Source organism: Siphateles boraxobius, unplaced genomic scaffold (assembly GCF_051911475.1).
Source record: "Siphateles boraxobius isolate OS27281-9 unplaced genomic scaffold, OSU_SipBor_1 269, whole genome shotgun sequence".
Lineage (NCBI taxonomy): Eukaryota > Metazoa > Chordata > Actinopteri > Cypriniformes > Leuciscidae > Siphateles > Siphateles boraxobius.
In genome coordinates, this window is record NW_027508886.1 from 958421 (window position 1) to 973859 (window position 15439).

The 15439-nt window shown below is 45.1% G+C and overlaps 5 non-coding genes across 5 annotated transcripts; all 5 read left to right on the forward strand.

Moving 5' to 3' along the window:
* The first annotated feature begins 886 nt into the window (after positions 1 to 886).
* On the forward strand, positions 887 to 958 carry trnap-agg (transfer RNA proline (anticodon AGG)). Its single transcript has one exon. It is a non-coding gene; the product is annotated as a tRNA-Pro (tRNA).
* Positions 959 to 1046: 88 nt separating this feature from the next.
* trnai-aau (transfer RNA isoleucine (anticodon AAU)) lies at positions 1047 to 1120 on the forward strand. The gene has a single exon. It is a non-coding gene; the product is annotated as a tRNA-Ile (tRNA).
* Positions 1121 to 1213: 93 nt separating this feature from the next.
* Positions 1214 to 1286, forward strand: trnaf-gaa (transfer RNA phenylalanine (anticodon GAA)). Its single transcript has one exon. It is a non-coding gene; the product is annotated as a tRNA-Phe (tRNA).
* Positions 1287 to 1688: 402 nt separating this feature from the next.
* trnaq-cug (transfer RNA glutamine (anticodon CUG)) lies at positions 1689 to 1760 on the forward strand. The gene has a single exon. It is a non-coding gene; the product is annotated as a tRNA-Gln (tRNA).
* Positions 1761 to 13345: 11585 nt separating this feature from the next.
* On the forward strand, positions 13346 to 13417 carry trnaq-cug (transfer RNA glutamine (anticodon CUG)). The gene has a single exon. It is a non-coding gene; the product is annotated as a tRNA-Gln (tRNA).
* The last annotated feature ends 2022 nt before the right edge of the window (positions 13418 to 15439 follow it).

The following is a 15439-nucleotide window of genomic DNA, read 5'->3' on the forward strand; positions in this document are numbered from 1 at the left end:
CATATTACAAAACAAATTACATTTTGCTTGTTTTATTAAATTATATCATTTTTAGTATATATAAAAAAGTAATATAATTAAGTAATTGTCAGCATTTAATATTATTTTGTTTAAGTTTTGAGGTGGGCTAACAATGCAATTCATTCTGATGTAATATTAATTTTTTATGAGCGATACTTGCATTTTTCGAGTATAAAGTCAACAGTTTCTCCAAAGGAGATCTTCGAGCAGCGGCCCGTCTCCTTGTGCACTGCAGACAGTAAACGCAGAGGAAAACTGTTCTAGGTTGTGCTGTCGAGTTAATGATGTTATGAAGTGTTAGTGCACCTGTCGCTCATATAATTTAAACTTATAAACTTATTACATAAAGATCATGGAAAGATACTAGTTGTATCTAACAATGAACAATCATAATGACAAAACAGAAAACATAAAGATCATTGGTTTGTGTACATCAGTCTCCTCCTCTGCGCCCTGCCCAGCCTCCTCTGCAGTCTCCTCCTCTGCGGCCTGCCCAGCCTCCTCTGCAGTCTCCTCCTCTGCGCCCTGCCCAGCCCCCTCTGCAGTCTCCTCCTCTGCGCCCTGCTCAGCCTCCTCTGCAGTCTCCTCCACAGCCTTCTGTCCAGCCAAGTGCTGCCTCTGCTCCTGCAACATCAACTGGGTCCAGTGTTGCAGACCAGGCTCCTGTAAGTAAGCTTCTCATTATTCGTGTGCAGGTCCTGCAGCGTGATTTCCAATGACCACAAAAAAAGAGGCCGCATTTCCTCTGTGCTGGAAACTTTGCACTGGCTACCTTTTAATAGTAGATTTAATCAAAAAATTGCGCTTTAAGCCATGGAAGCTGAAATGTTTGCGGACCGGCAGCAGCAGGGAGGATGTATGTTTCGGCTCGTTGGTCTAGGGGTATGATTCTCGCTTAGGGTGCGAGAGGTCCCGGGTTCAAATCCCGGACGAGCCCATTATTAGGCTTTGCTTTTAATCTCTTCAGCCTGATTAGGGCAACCAGGATATTTCTGAGAAATTGGGGATAAAATGTGCCAGAGAGAGGCCGGTTAGCTCAGTTGGTTAGAGCGTGGTGCTAATAACACCAAGGTCGAGGGTTCGATACCCGTACGGGCCACTCATTTTCTCTCTGGGACCTTCGCTCTGCTCTTCTCGAAAATGACGGGCGGTCTCCCAGACATCCCTGATGGCTAAACCATTCAAGTATCTGGCCGAAATAGCTCAGTTGGGAGAGCGTTAGACTGAAGATCTAAAGGTCCCTGGTTCAATCCCGGGTTTCGGCAGAGGAACCACGTAATCTCTTTTAGTCTACCTGATTCCACCTAGCCTCATCGCTATCTGCCTCTCAGACAGCCAGCTAGCAGAGTGTGTTGGTTCCATGGTGTAATGGTTAGCACTCTGGCCTTTGAATCCAGCAATCTGAGTTCAAATCTCTGTCGAACCTTTTTAGGTTCTTTGCGGAAGGGAGGGAAAAAACAGAGGTGATGCGCAACTGCTGACGTGTCGGTGAAATTGGCACTCTCAAACCGAGTCGGAATTGGGGAAACATGGGCTTAAAAAGCAAAGGCTTCATTTGCTCCTTGCTATCGTGCTTCTGGACTCAATGACTTAAATCCTTGCTATCGTGCTTCTGGACTCAATTACTTAAATGTCTGCTGCTCATGGGAAAAGTTGACACACGCCAAGGTTCCATGGTGTAAAGGTTAGCACTCTGGGCTCTGAATCCAGCGATCCGAGTTCAAATCTCGGTGGGACCTGCTTTTGCCAGGAATGTGTGCAGTACCTCGTTCGAAAAAACTTTTTCGGCAGCACTGAGCCGCAAGAGCTCATCTAGGTAGTGCCCCTTGAAGGGGGGCGTAAAAAGGATGGACAGCACTGGAGAATGCAGGCATCGATGCCGCTACCTCTCGCTTGCGCCTACTGCTTCCTACCGATTGAGCCAAAGTAAGCCCAAAGTAAGCCCACGTGAGCCAATCGTGTTTCTCTGCTGTGGCTTACTTTTGACCAATCACGTTCTCTCCTGTGGCTTACTTTTGACCAATCGTGTTTCTCTCCTGTGGCTTACTTTTGACCAATCGCCTTTCTCTCCTGTGGCTTACTTTTGACCAATCGCGTTTCTCTCCTGGCTCTGCTCCTGTGGCTTACTTTTGACCAATCGGCGACCGCTATTATTATCGTCATCTTTGCAATCTTTGCAACAGGTAAGTCTATTCTTCACGACTGTATAATCGATCATTATTTATTCATAAACAGTGTTTGTTTTTAGACAATTAAACATGCCAATAAAGCTAGCTAGCGTGTAATAGCACACGTTTTCTTCTGTACATGAGAACCTGCAACTTTACCGTGATATACAGTAAAAAACATGCCACTACTGTCAAGATAATTAGCCGACCGCTAATTAAGCTACATCCTCCTTAAACCATTTTTTTGTTGTTGTTAATTTAGTATTTTTTGTGTCATTCATTACATTATTTTGACCACAAGAAGATTTTTACTAAAATCTTTAAAAAAAAAAGTTTAATTCATATATGTTATACTATACTATGTTATACACCAGTATAAATATTTATGTTATCTTTTTAAATACTATGTTATACATATTTAAAAAGACATGAATAGGCAAAAACAAGTGTTTTTTTTATTTCAACAAATGATTCTCAACTATGTTATAAAAGATACACCAAAACAATTTTGATATACCATTTTAAGTTTTAGATATGTTTGATGATCATATTATTATGAATTTTCATAAACGCCTTTATGTTATATTTGGTGTTTCTTAGTAATCTCTGCCACAAAAGCTAAACAAAACAAAACGATTTAAGCATGGCATGATACCAGCAAGATTGTACCAAGAAGTGTTATTTGTTTTCTTATTAATAAGTTCATCACACTATTTACAATTTGTACACAAGGCAATTCAAAGTGATTCACAGTTGTATAAAAAACAATAATGCTTATGCTCATAATAATAATAATAATAATATTCATTAATTATTATAATATTATAATAATTAATTACATAAAAAACAAATGCTGTAGTAAAATACTTTCAGTTGGAATATGACAGCTATGTAACGTTCTGTTTATGCCTGTGTCCTTTCAGATTATGTATGCATACCCGGTTTTACGAAGAACCTCTGAGGGTCGACTCCTTATGGGGCCAACTGAGGAGGCCAATAGGAGGAAGATCGTGTTGGCAGGGAGGGCCAGGTGTAAGGAGGAGGTCCTGGCTGAGGCCACTGCCTTTTTGAGGCAGAATGGAGGGAATCCTGGAGACCAGTTCCTGGTTCTGGCTCACTGCAAGATCCAGTTTGGGAAACACCAGGGTCAGAGGTTCCTGTGGCTGCTGGAGAACTCACTGGGGTATGCCTGCTATCTGGTCAGCAGCATTTTGGGGGAGGAAAAGAGGGACAACCCGCTGTCGGACAACAAACACCTGTTCCTCAGATACACCTCGCAGATCAGGGAGGTAGGCGAGGCTGTAGAGGTGTATCAGAAAAAACAGGCCATGCTGCAGGAGGCCCAGAGGACAGGAGACTCTGGATGTCTGATGGTGGAGTTTGGAGATTTTAAGGGTAGGTCAATAAAGGAGGTGTATGAGGACCCAAGAAAGGAGGCCCAGGCTCTCATCACCTACCTGAAGAAGGCAAAGGCCAGGCCTAACACCAATATGGCCCTTTTCAAAGCATACGTGCTGAAGAGGCAGGCTCTAGCCCACGTGCCCATCACCACTGTGCCCACTGCATCTGTCCTCACTGCTGCTGTGCCCACTGCCACTGTGTCTGTTCCTCCTCCACCTACTGCCACTAAGAACAGGCCACTGCTGGCGACCAATGTGAAGGCCCTGTTGGCGCGGGGGAAGCATTTATTTGCTTCACAGCTGGCACAAAAGATTTTGTCTCCAGCGAAACCCTGTAAGTGGGTAAGTTTTTTCTTTTTTCTCCAGCCATTGCAGGCTCGAGAGGCCCTGCTCCTGCCCCGGCTCGTGCTACTGCCCCTGCTCCTGCCAATTATCCTGCTCCTCCAGCATTGTGGACCCCTGGCCAGGTGCACCAGTCGCCTGCAGAGCTTCCTGTCCACTGGAAAGAGCAACTCCCATCTATCCAGCAAGGCCTTCAACCCCTGTCCCTCTGCACCAGGACCATCCTCACTACAGCCACCCACAGGACTGCAGCGCCCTGCCCAGCCTCCTCTGCAGTCTCCTCCTCTGCGCCCTACCCAGCCTCCTCTGCAGTCTCCTCCTCTGCGCCCTGCCCAGCCTCCTCTGCAGTCTCCTCCTCTGCGCCCTGCCCAGCCTCCTCTGCAGTCTCCTCCTCTGCGCCCTGCCCAGCCTCCTCTGCAGTCTCCTCCTCTGCGCCCTGCTCAGCCTCCTCTGCAGTCTCCAACACAGCCTTCTGTCCAGCCAAGTGCTGCCTCTGCTCCTGCAACATCAACTGGGTCCAGTGTTGCAGACCAGGCTCCTGTAAGTAAGCTGCTCATTATTCGTGTGCAGGTCCTGCAGCGTGATTTCCAATGACCACAAAAAAAGAGGCCGCATTTCCTCTGTGCTGGAAACTTTGCACTGGCTACCTTTTAATTCTAGATTTAATCAAAAATCTGCGCTTTAAGCCATGGAAGCTGAAATGTTTTCGGCCCGGCAGCAGCAAGGAGGATGTATGTTTCGGCTCGTTGGTCGAGTTCAAATCTCGGTGGAACCTTTTTAGGTTCTTTGCGGAAGGGAGGGAAAAAACAGAGGTGATGCGCAACTGCTGACATGGCAGTGAAATTGACACTCTCAAACCGAGTCAGAATTGGGGAAACATGGGCTTAAAAAGCAAAGGCTTCATTTGCTCCTTGCTATCGTGCTTCAGGACTCAATGACTTAAATCTCTGCTGCTCATGGGAAAAGTTGACACACGCCAAAAGACGAGGCGCGATCCCTAGCACGTGTGCAGGTGCTGCAGCGTGATATTGTTTTCTGCATTATCTATGTGAATGTTAAAATCTCCAGCAATGGCAAAGCAGTCAAACTCTGAGGAAATTGTTGATAACAGTTCTGTTAAGTTCTCAGCAAAAGCTGGAGAGTATTTTGGAGGCCTGTAAACAATGATAAGTAAAATGCGTGGAGCACCTTTTAACACAATACCGAGATACTCGAAAGACGGGTAATTCCCAAATGATATTTGCTTACATTGATAGACATCTTTATAAAGAGCAGCTAAACCTCCGCCTCTTCTGACAGCTCTGCAGACACTCATAAAAGTAAAGTTAGGAGGGGCTGTTTCCTTGAGGACTGTTGCACTGCAACTTTCTTCTAGCCAAGTTTCATTTAGCAACATAAAATCCAGGTTGTATGTGGTTATTAAGTCGTTGACTAAAAGTGATTTATTTTTAAGTGAGCGGATGTTTAAAAGTGCTAACTTTACAGTCTTACTTTTTGTCCCCACAGCAATCTTGGTATGTCGTGTAACAAGGCCAAAATAGGCCATGACTGCTGTAGATCCAAGATGGCGCCGCGGATGGCTGCCTCGGTGTGGAGCTCTCCAGCTATTGTGTTGTTTTTGTTCGTTTGTTCTGCGTTTAGTCATTCTTTTCCTATCAGTTTCACCAAAGACGAACTACTGGACATTAGGAAACACACACCAGAAACCTTTTCTACAGTTTTTGATTATTCGGACGTTTTGCTGGACATTCTCGTCGGAGGGGCAGCGTTGTTGTTCAAACGCGCGTTCAGACGCAAACGCGGGAAGCGAGCCGGCGCGCTGGTTAAACTCCGCGAGCGCGGCCTGCGCACTGCACTCCCCAGCATTCATCTCGCGAATCTCCGATCCCTTCCTAACAAAACGGATGAACTTCTTCTCCTCACCCACACTAACAGGGATTTTTTAAACTCTGCTGCGTTGTGCTTCACTGAAACCTGGCTGAGTGAAGCCATACCGGACAACGCAATACATCTGCCGGGCTTCCAGCTGTTCCGAGCGGATCGCATCGCGGAGCTAACGGGGAAAACGAGAGGTGGTGGATTGTGTTTCTACATTAACGAAAGTTGGTGTTCAGATGTAACAACACTGAAGAAGATGTGCTCTCCTAATTTAGAGGCACATTTCATAAACTGTAAACCCTTCTACTCGCCTCGGGAATTTTCCTCTTTCATTCTCGTGAATGTTTACATCCCTCCAGACGCGTGCGCGAGCGCGGCGCTACAACAGCTGGCTGAACAAATATCTGAAACGGAACAAAGGTACCCAGACTCTCTTTTAATCATTCTTGGGGATTTTAACAAAGCAAATCTTTCCCATGAACTACCAAAATACAGACAGCACGTTACATGTCCCACCAGAGACAGTAATATACTGGACCACTGTTACACCACAATAAGAAATGCATATCACTCCGTCCCACGGGCAGCTTTGGGGCTCTCTGATCACTGTTTGGTTCATCTCATACCGACCTACAGGCAGAAACTGAAATCAGCTAAACCTGGAATAAGGACTGTGAAAAGATGGACTAATGAAGCAGAGCAGAATCTACAGGCCTGCTTTGATTGCACTGATTGGACTGTTTTTGAAGCTGCTACCAATGATCTGGATGAGCTCACAGATACTGTAACATCATATATAAGTTTCTGTGAGGATACATGCATTCCTACCAGGACATTCTTATCATTCACTAATGATAAACCATGGTTTACTGGGAAACTCAAACACCTTCGTCATGCCAAAGAGGATGCTTACAGAAGTGGGGATAAAATCTTGTATAACCAGGCCAGAAACAGATTGACAAAGGAGATCAGAGTTGCTAAAAGGAACTACTCTGATAAACTGAAAAACCAGTTTTCATCCAACGACCCATCATCAGTCTGGAATGGCCTGAGGAACATTACCAACTACAAGTCACCATCCCCTCGATCTGTGGACAATCAACACCTGGCTGACGATTTAAATTCATTTTACTGCCGGTTTGAAAAGCCCTCATTCACACCACACACCCGGTCTGATCTGCACTTCACACATTCAGCATCACCTCCTGTTCTCCAATTATCACTCCCCCCTCCTGCCATCCAACCTGAGCTTAAGGTCTGTGTGGAGGACGTGAGCCGAGTCTTCAAAAAACAGAAGACTAGGAAAGCCTCAGGCCCAGACGGCATCTCATCTGCTTGTTTAAAAGCCTGCGCTGACCAACTGGCCCCGGTCTTCACGCAGATCTTCAACAGATCATTGGAGCAGTGTGAAGTTCCCTGCTGCTTCAAACGCTCCACTATCATTCCTGTCCCCAAAAAACCCAAAATCACTGGACTTAATGACTACAGACCTGTCGCTCTCACGTCTGTGGTCATGAAGTCGTTTGAAAGACTGGTGCTGGCCCACCTGAAGGACATCACTGGACCCCTGCTGGATCCCTTTCAGTTTGCTTACAGAGCAAACAGGTCTGTGGATGATGCAGTCAACATGGGACTGCATTATATCCTGCAACATCTCGACAGACCAGGGACTTATGCAAGGATCCTCTTTGTGGACTTCAGTTCGGCCTTCAATACCATCATGCCTGGTCTTCTCACAGCCAAACTGACCCAGCTCTCCATACCATCCTCGATCTGTCAGTGGATCACCAGCTTCCTGACAGACCGGCAGCAGCGAGTGAGACTGGGGAAACACACATCCAAGACACTCACGATCAGCACTGGTGCTCCCCAAGGGTGCGTTCTCTCCCCACTGCTCTTCTCCCTGTACACTAATGACTGCACTTCTAAAGACCCCACTGTCAAGCTCCTGAAATTTGCAGACGACACCACTGTCATCGGTCTCATCCGAAACGGTGACGAGTCTGCTTACAGACTGGAGGTTGAACAGCTGGCTGCCTGGTGCAGTTATAACAACCTTGAGCTGAACACGCTCAAAACAGTGGAGATGATCGTGGACTTCAGGAGGAACAGCTCAGCACTCCTCCCACTCACCATCATGAACAGCACTGTGGAAGCAGTGGAGTCATTCAGGTTCCTGGGCACTATCATCTCTCAGGACCTGAAGTGGGACAATCACATTGACTCCACTGTGAAAAAGGCCCAGCAGAGACTGTACTTCCTTCGCCAGCTGAGGAAGTTCAACCTGCCACAGGATCTGCTGATTCAGTTCTACTCAGCCGTCATTGAGTCTGTCTTGTGCGCTTCCATCACTGTCTGGTTTGGTTCAGCTACCAAATCAGACATCAGGAGACTACAACGGACAGTCCGGACTGAGGAGAGGATTATTGGTGCCCCCCTGCCAAACCTCCAGGACCTGTACTCTTCCAGAGTGAGGAAGAGAGCAGGTAAAATCATCACAGACTCCACTCACCCTGGACACCACCTGTTTGAACTGTTACCGTCAAGACGGAGACTCAGATCACTGGCCACAAGAACATCTCGGCACAGGAACAGTTTCTTCCCACAGGCCATTTCCCTCCTGAACAGTTAACACTCCTCCCAAGGCATATGCCTGCAAGTGCAATACTCCCACTGTTTAGTGCAATATCCCACAACTCAGGTGATACTTATATGTAGATTTATTTATTTATAATATTCAAAACACTGTAAATAGGTTCATAATCTGTAAATCTGAAAATGTCTATTCTGACTAAACCCAACTGTGATAGTTTTATTCTCATATATTTATATTTTTATTTTTTATTCTTATAATTTGTAGTATTATGTTTCATGTTGTATTTGTATATGTCCACTGGAAGCCTCAGTACCAAAACAAATTCCTTGTGTGTGCAAGCACACTTGGCAATAAAGCTCTTTCTGATTCTGATTCTGATAATAAGCACCATATTAGATGGGTTTGCTGTACGGCTTTTGAAGGCCTTAGACTTTCTATCATGTAATCGAACAGCAATAGAAAAAGATACAGGCACACTGGGTTCCCGCTTGTTCTGTAAACATTTGAGAAAGTTATTGTTATCATAGCGGGGACCCGACACATATCACTGAGAGCTGGTATCAGTTGTTTTTGGTTCACCTCGAGCCGCTGGAGGAGGGTGTGGGCCCTGGCGCTGTGGCAGAGGCCGAAGAGCTCTCACAGGAGGAGGGGGAGGGCGAGCTGGGCCCGCAGGCTTTGGTGGTTGTGGGGCCTGGCGTTTTTTGGTTGGTCTCTGGGGGCTCGCAGCAAAAGAGTGGGATAGTCTAGTTCCAGCATGCACCAGTTGTTCCATTTTCTCTGAGAAGCACAGAAGTGGAGATGCTGGAGAGAGTGATAATGTTTCCGGTGAGAGGGATTTTTACTCTGGTGTTATTGGAGGCTGTAATATGCTGTCCTGGTTTCCCTGGCTGTTTTCCAGAAAGTCGTCTATGGGTGCTGTATCTTGGAGCAGTGCTGGTATGTCACAGTCTGTCTGTGTTGAGCTCTGTGGGCAGGGCTCAGCTGAGATTGTGTCCGTGAGTAGAGGTTGTTGTGGCTGAGTGGTGTTATCACTGTCCTTGTGTGATGTGTCAACCGCATGTCCATTCAGGTGCTGAAGTGAAATCCTGTGGTCATTCATACTGTATCCAGGTGTGTGTGTGCCATTCAGGTTGAGTGGATTGGCACACATTGCAGAAGGATGACGGAGGGAGAAGTAGATATTGTCCTTTAGCACTCTTGAACCAAGTTTGTTTGGGTGGTGGCCATCCTGTTGAAACAGTTGCCTCTGACTCCAGAAAAGATTGAAGTTGTCAGTAAAGTTCACTCCTTTTATATTGCAGGTTTTTTGCAGCCATGTATTAAGCCCAAGCAACCGTGAAAACCTGTTTGTTCCTCTTGCTGGGAGTGGTCCACTGATGAATGTTTGAACTTTCAGTCTTTTAAGTGTTTCAAAAAGTTCATTGAAATCCTTTTTAAGAAGTTCCGACTGCTCTTTATGAATATCATTCTTCCCCACATGAATGATGAGTCGATTTGCAGTCTTATGTTTCATCAGAATGTTCTGAAGTTCCCTGTTTACATCAGAAGTTGTTGCTTGTGGAAGGCAGCACGTTGTTGTATCCCTGCTATTAATGTTTCTGATTACGGAGTCGCCCACTATCAGAGTCCTGGGCTCGGCTGCACTGTGAGCTGAGTGCCGCTGTCTGCTCGACCTTGAGCCCCAGTTAGCATCAGTGTTAGCTACTGGCTGATTCTGTCTGTGTGCGATCACATTCATCAAATTTGGGGATTCGTCATTCATTAATACTTCAAATCTGTTCTCAAGATGTATAGGCGGTGGTAGGAGACCAGTGTTTGCAGTCCTTGTCAGAGCCGTATCTGGGGTAGAGGATGCTACTGCAGTAATATGTGATGCTCGTGACAATCTGATGTCTCGAGTGCCTTTGGGTCTCGCACCCTGTTTGTGCCATCGATTAGTAAAACGATCGGCTTGTTTCTCTACACTCAGTATGGCCTGTCGAGAAGCACTAGATTCATGGGACTCACCGGCTGTATGCTGAGGACGTCCATGACGGAGCTCTGTTGTGTGTTCCGTCTGGTTTGGTGGTCCCGCAATTAACTTTGTTTCAAGAATTGCAATCCTTTGTAAAAGTCTGTGGCAGTTGGAGCAGCAAGTAGATTCCAGAGGAGGCATTTTCGTATCCTTATGAATGTAGGCAGTTGTGTTTTCTCTTCCCCGGAATGTAAGCTTTCAGTGGGAGGCTGGTCGAATAAAATAATTCTGCTTTTTTTTGTAGTAATCCAAGCGTTTGAGCACTGTGCTGAAGTTAAAATTAGGTGATAAAAGGAGATAAAATATAGAAATATAAAAGCGATAGAGCAAAGCGCGGAGCAGTAAGCGAGAGCGTCCGAACAGTAGCTGAGCAGGAAGTAGTCGTCATCAGTAGTAATTATCGTCATCTTTGCAACAGGTAAGTCTATTCTTCACGACTGTATAATCGATCATTATTTATTCATAAACAGTGTTTGTTTTTAGACAATTATACATGCCAATAAAGCTAGCTAGCGTGTAATAGCACACGTTTTCTTCTGTACATGTGAACCTGCAACTTTACCATGATATACAGTAAAAAACATGCCACTACTGTCAAGATAATTAGCCGACCGCTAATTAAGCTATATCCTCCTTAAACCATTTTTTTGTTGTTGTTAATTTAGTATTTTTTTGTGTCATTCATTACATTATTTTGACCACAAGAAGATTTTTACTAAAACCTTTAAAAAAAAAAGTTTAATTCATATATGTTATACTATACTATGTTATACACCAGTATACATATTTATGTTATCTTTTTAAATACTATGTTATACATATTTAAAAAGACATGAATAGGCAAAAACAAGTGTTTTTTTGTTTCAACAAATGATTCTCAACTATGTTATAAAAGATATACCAAAACGATTTGATATACCATTTTAAGTTTTAGATCTGTTTGATGATCATATTATTATGAATTGTCATAAACGCCTTTATGTTATATTTGGTGTTTCTCAGTAATCTCTGCCACAAAAGCTAAACAAAACAAAACGATTTAAGCATGGCATGATACCAGCAAGATTGTACCAAGAAGTGTTATTTATTTTCTTATTAATAAGTTCATCACACTATTTACAATTTGTACACAAGGCAATTCAAAGTGATTCACAGTTGTATAAAAACAATAATGCTTATGCTCATAATAATAATAATCATTAATTATTATAATATTATAATAATTAATTACATAAAAAAGAAATGCTGTAGTAAAATACTTTCAGTTGGAATATGACAGCTATGTAACGTTCTGTTTATGCCTGTGTCCTTTCAGATTATGTATGCATACCCGGTTTTACGAAGAACCTCTGAGGGTCGACTCCTTCGTGTTGGCAGGGAGGGCCAGGTGTAAGGAGGAGGTCCTGGCTGAGGCCACTGCCTTTGTGAGGCAGAATGGAGGGAATCCTGGAGACCAGTTCTTGGTTCTGGCTCACTGCAAGATCCAGTTTGGGAAACACCAGGGTCAGAGGTTCCTGTGGCTGCTGGAGAACTCACTGGGGTATGCTTGCTATCTGGTCAGCAGCATTTTGGGGGAGGAGGAGAGGGACAACCCGCTGTCGGACAACAAACACCTGTTCCTCAGATACACCTCGCAGATCAGGGAAGTAGGCGAGGCTGTGGAGGTGTATCAGAAAAAACAGGCCATGCTGCAGGAGGCCCAGAGGACAGGAGACTCTGGATGTCTGATGGTGGAGTTTGGGGATTTTAAGGGTAGGTCAATGAAGGAGGTGTATGAGGACCCAAGCAAGGAGGCCCAGGCTCTCATCACCTACCTGAAGAAGGCAAAGGCCAGGCCTAACACCAATATGGCCCTTTTCAAAGCACACGTGCTGAAGAGGCAGGCTCCAGCCCACGTGCCCACCACCACTGTGCCCACTGCATCTGTCCTCACTGCTGCTGTGCCCACTGCCACTGTGTCTGTTCCTCCTCCACCTACTGCCACTAAGAACAGGCCACTGCTGGCGACCAATGTGAAGGCCCTGTTGGCGCGGGGGAAGCATTTATTTGCTTCACAGCTGGCAAAAAAGATTTTGTCTCCAGCCAAACCGTAAAAGGGAGGTTCCTGTGGCTGCTGAAGAACTCACTGTGGTATGCCTGCTATCTGGTCAGCAGCATTTTGGGGGAGGAGGAGAGGGACAACCCGCTGTCGGACAACAAACACCTGTTCCTCAGATACACCTCGCAGATCAGGGAGGTAGGCGAGGCTGTAGAGGTGTATCAGAAAAAAACAGGCCATGCTGCAGGAGGCCCAGAGGACAGGAGACTCTGGATGTCTGATGGTGGAGTTTGGGGATTTTAAGGGTAGGTCAATAAAGGAGGTGTATGAGGACCCAAGCAAGGAGGCCCAGGCTCTCATCACCTACCTGAAGAAGGCAAAGGCCGGGCCTAACACCAATATGGCCCTTTTCAAAGCATACGTGCTGAAGAGGCAGGCTCCAGCCCACGTGCCCACCGCCACTGTGCCCACTGCATCTGTCCTCACTGCTGCTGTGCCCACTGCCACTGTGTCTGTTCCTCCTCCACCTACTGCCACTAAGAACAGGCCACTGCTGGCGACCAATGTGAAGGCCCTGTTGGCGCGGGGGAAGCATTTATTTGCTTCACAGCTGGCACAAAAGATTTTGTCTCCAGCCAAACCCTGTAAGTGGGTAAGTTTTTTCTTTTTTCTCCAGCCACTGCAGGCTCGAGAGGCCTTGCTCCTGCCCCGGCTCGTGCTACTGCCCCTGCTCCTATGAATTGGGGAAACATGGGCTTAAAAAGCAAAGGCTTCATTTGCTCCTTGCTATCGTGCTTCTGGACTCAATGACTTAAATCCTTGCTATCGTGCTTCTGGACTCAATGACTTAAATCTCTGCTGCTCATGGGAAAAGTTGACACACGCCAAGGTTCCATGGTGTAATGGTTAGCACTCTGGGCTCTGAATCCAGCGATCCGAGTTCAAATCTCGGTGGGATCTGCTTTTGCCAGGAATGTGTGCAGTACCTCGTTCGAAAAAACTTTTTCGGCAGCACTGAGCCGCAAGAGCTCATCTAGGTAGTGCCCCTTGAAGGGGGGCGTAAAAAGGATGGACAGCACTGGAGAATGCAGGCATCGATCCCACTACCTCTCGCTTGCGCCTACTGCTTCCTACCGATTGAGCCAAAGTAAGCCCAAAGTAAGCCCACGTGAGCCAATCGTGTTTCTCTGCTGTGGCTTACTTTTGACCAATCGCGTTCTCTCCTGTGGCTTACTTTTGACCAATCGTGTTTCTCTCCTGTGGCTTACTTTTGACCAATCGCCTTTCTCTCCTGTGGCTTACTTTTGACCAATCGTGTTTCTCTCCTGGCTCTGCTCCTGTGGCTTACTTTTGACCAATCGGCGACCGCTATTATTAGGCAAGGCAAGGCAAGTTTATTTATATAGCACATTTCATACACAATGGTAATTCAAAGTGCTTTACATAGAAGAAATTAAAATAATCAAAAGAAATCAGAATAATTAAAACAGTTTGGAATAAAAGATAAAATACAGAAATAATCAAATGAAATCAGAATAATTAAAACATAAAATAAAATACAGTGCAAACAGTCGGACGAACAGTGGCACAGTGCTCATTCAGTAAATGCACAGTTAAACAGATGTGTTTTGAGTCTGGATTTGAATGTGACTACTGTAGGAGCACATCTGATCTCTTCTGGAAGCTGGTTCCAGCTGCGGCTGGCATAGTAGCTAAAAGCAGACTCGCCATGCTTAGAGTGAACCCTTGGTATTTCTAGCCGATGTGATCCTAATGATCTGAGTGATCTGTTGGGTTTATATTCACTGAGCATATCTGCAATGTATTGAGGTCCTAGGCCATTGAATGATTTATATACCAGTAATAATACTTTAAAATCAATCCTAAATGTAACTGGCAGCCAGTGTAAAGACCTGAGGACTGGTGTGATGTGTTCATATTTTCTGGTTCTGCTCAGAATCCTAGCAGCAGCGTTCTGTATTAGCTGCAACTGTCTTATGGTCTTTTTGGGAAGGCCAGTGAGAAGTCCATTACAATAATCCACCCTACTGGTGATGAAAGCATGCACAAGTTTTTCTAAGTCTTGACTGGAAACAAAGCATCTAATTTTTGCAATATTTTTCAGGTGATAATATGCTGATTTAGTTATTGCTTTGACATGACTACTGAAACTAATGTCTGACTCTAGAGACACACCCAGATTCCTGACTTGATTTTTAGTTGTTTGACCCCTAGACTGAAGGTATGCGTTCACCTTGAGAACTTCATCTTTGTTTCCAAACGCAATGACTTCAGTTTTGTCTTTGTTTAACTGAAGAAAGTTTTGGCACATCCAATTGTTTACTTCATCAATGCATTTGCAAAGGGAGTCAATGGGGCTGTAATCGTTAGGTGATAGGGATAAGTAGAGCTGTGTGTCGTCTGCATAGCTATGGAAAGCGATTTGGTTCTTTCTCATTATTTGGCTCATTGGGAGCATGTACAGGTTGAATAGGAGTAGTGCAAGAATTGAGCCTTGAGGGACTCCGCATGTCATGGATGTCCACTCAGACTTATGGTCTCCTATACTCACATAATAACCTCTGCCTCCTAAGTATCACCTGAACCATTTTAGGACTATCCCAGAAAGCCCGACCCAGTTTTCCAGCCTGTCAAGAAGTATTTTGTGATCGACAGTGTCAAATGCAGCACTGAGGTCGAGTAGTACCAGCACTGATAATTTGCCTGTATCAGTATTTAAGCGAATATCATTTATTATCTTTATGAGCGCGGTCTCTGTACTGTGGTGCGGTCGGAGACCAGATTGAAAATGGTCAAAGTATCCATTCGAGCTTAAGAATTTGTTCAGCTGATTGAAGACAACTTTTTCAATGATCTTGCCTATGAAAGGAAGATTTGATATCGGTCTATAGTTGTTTAATATGGTCTTATCCAGATTGCTCTTTTTCAGGAGGGGCTTGACGACAGCAGTTTTCAGGGAGG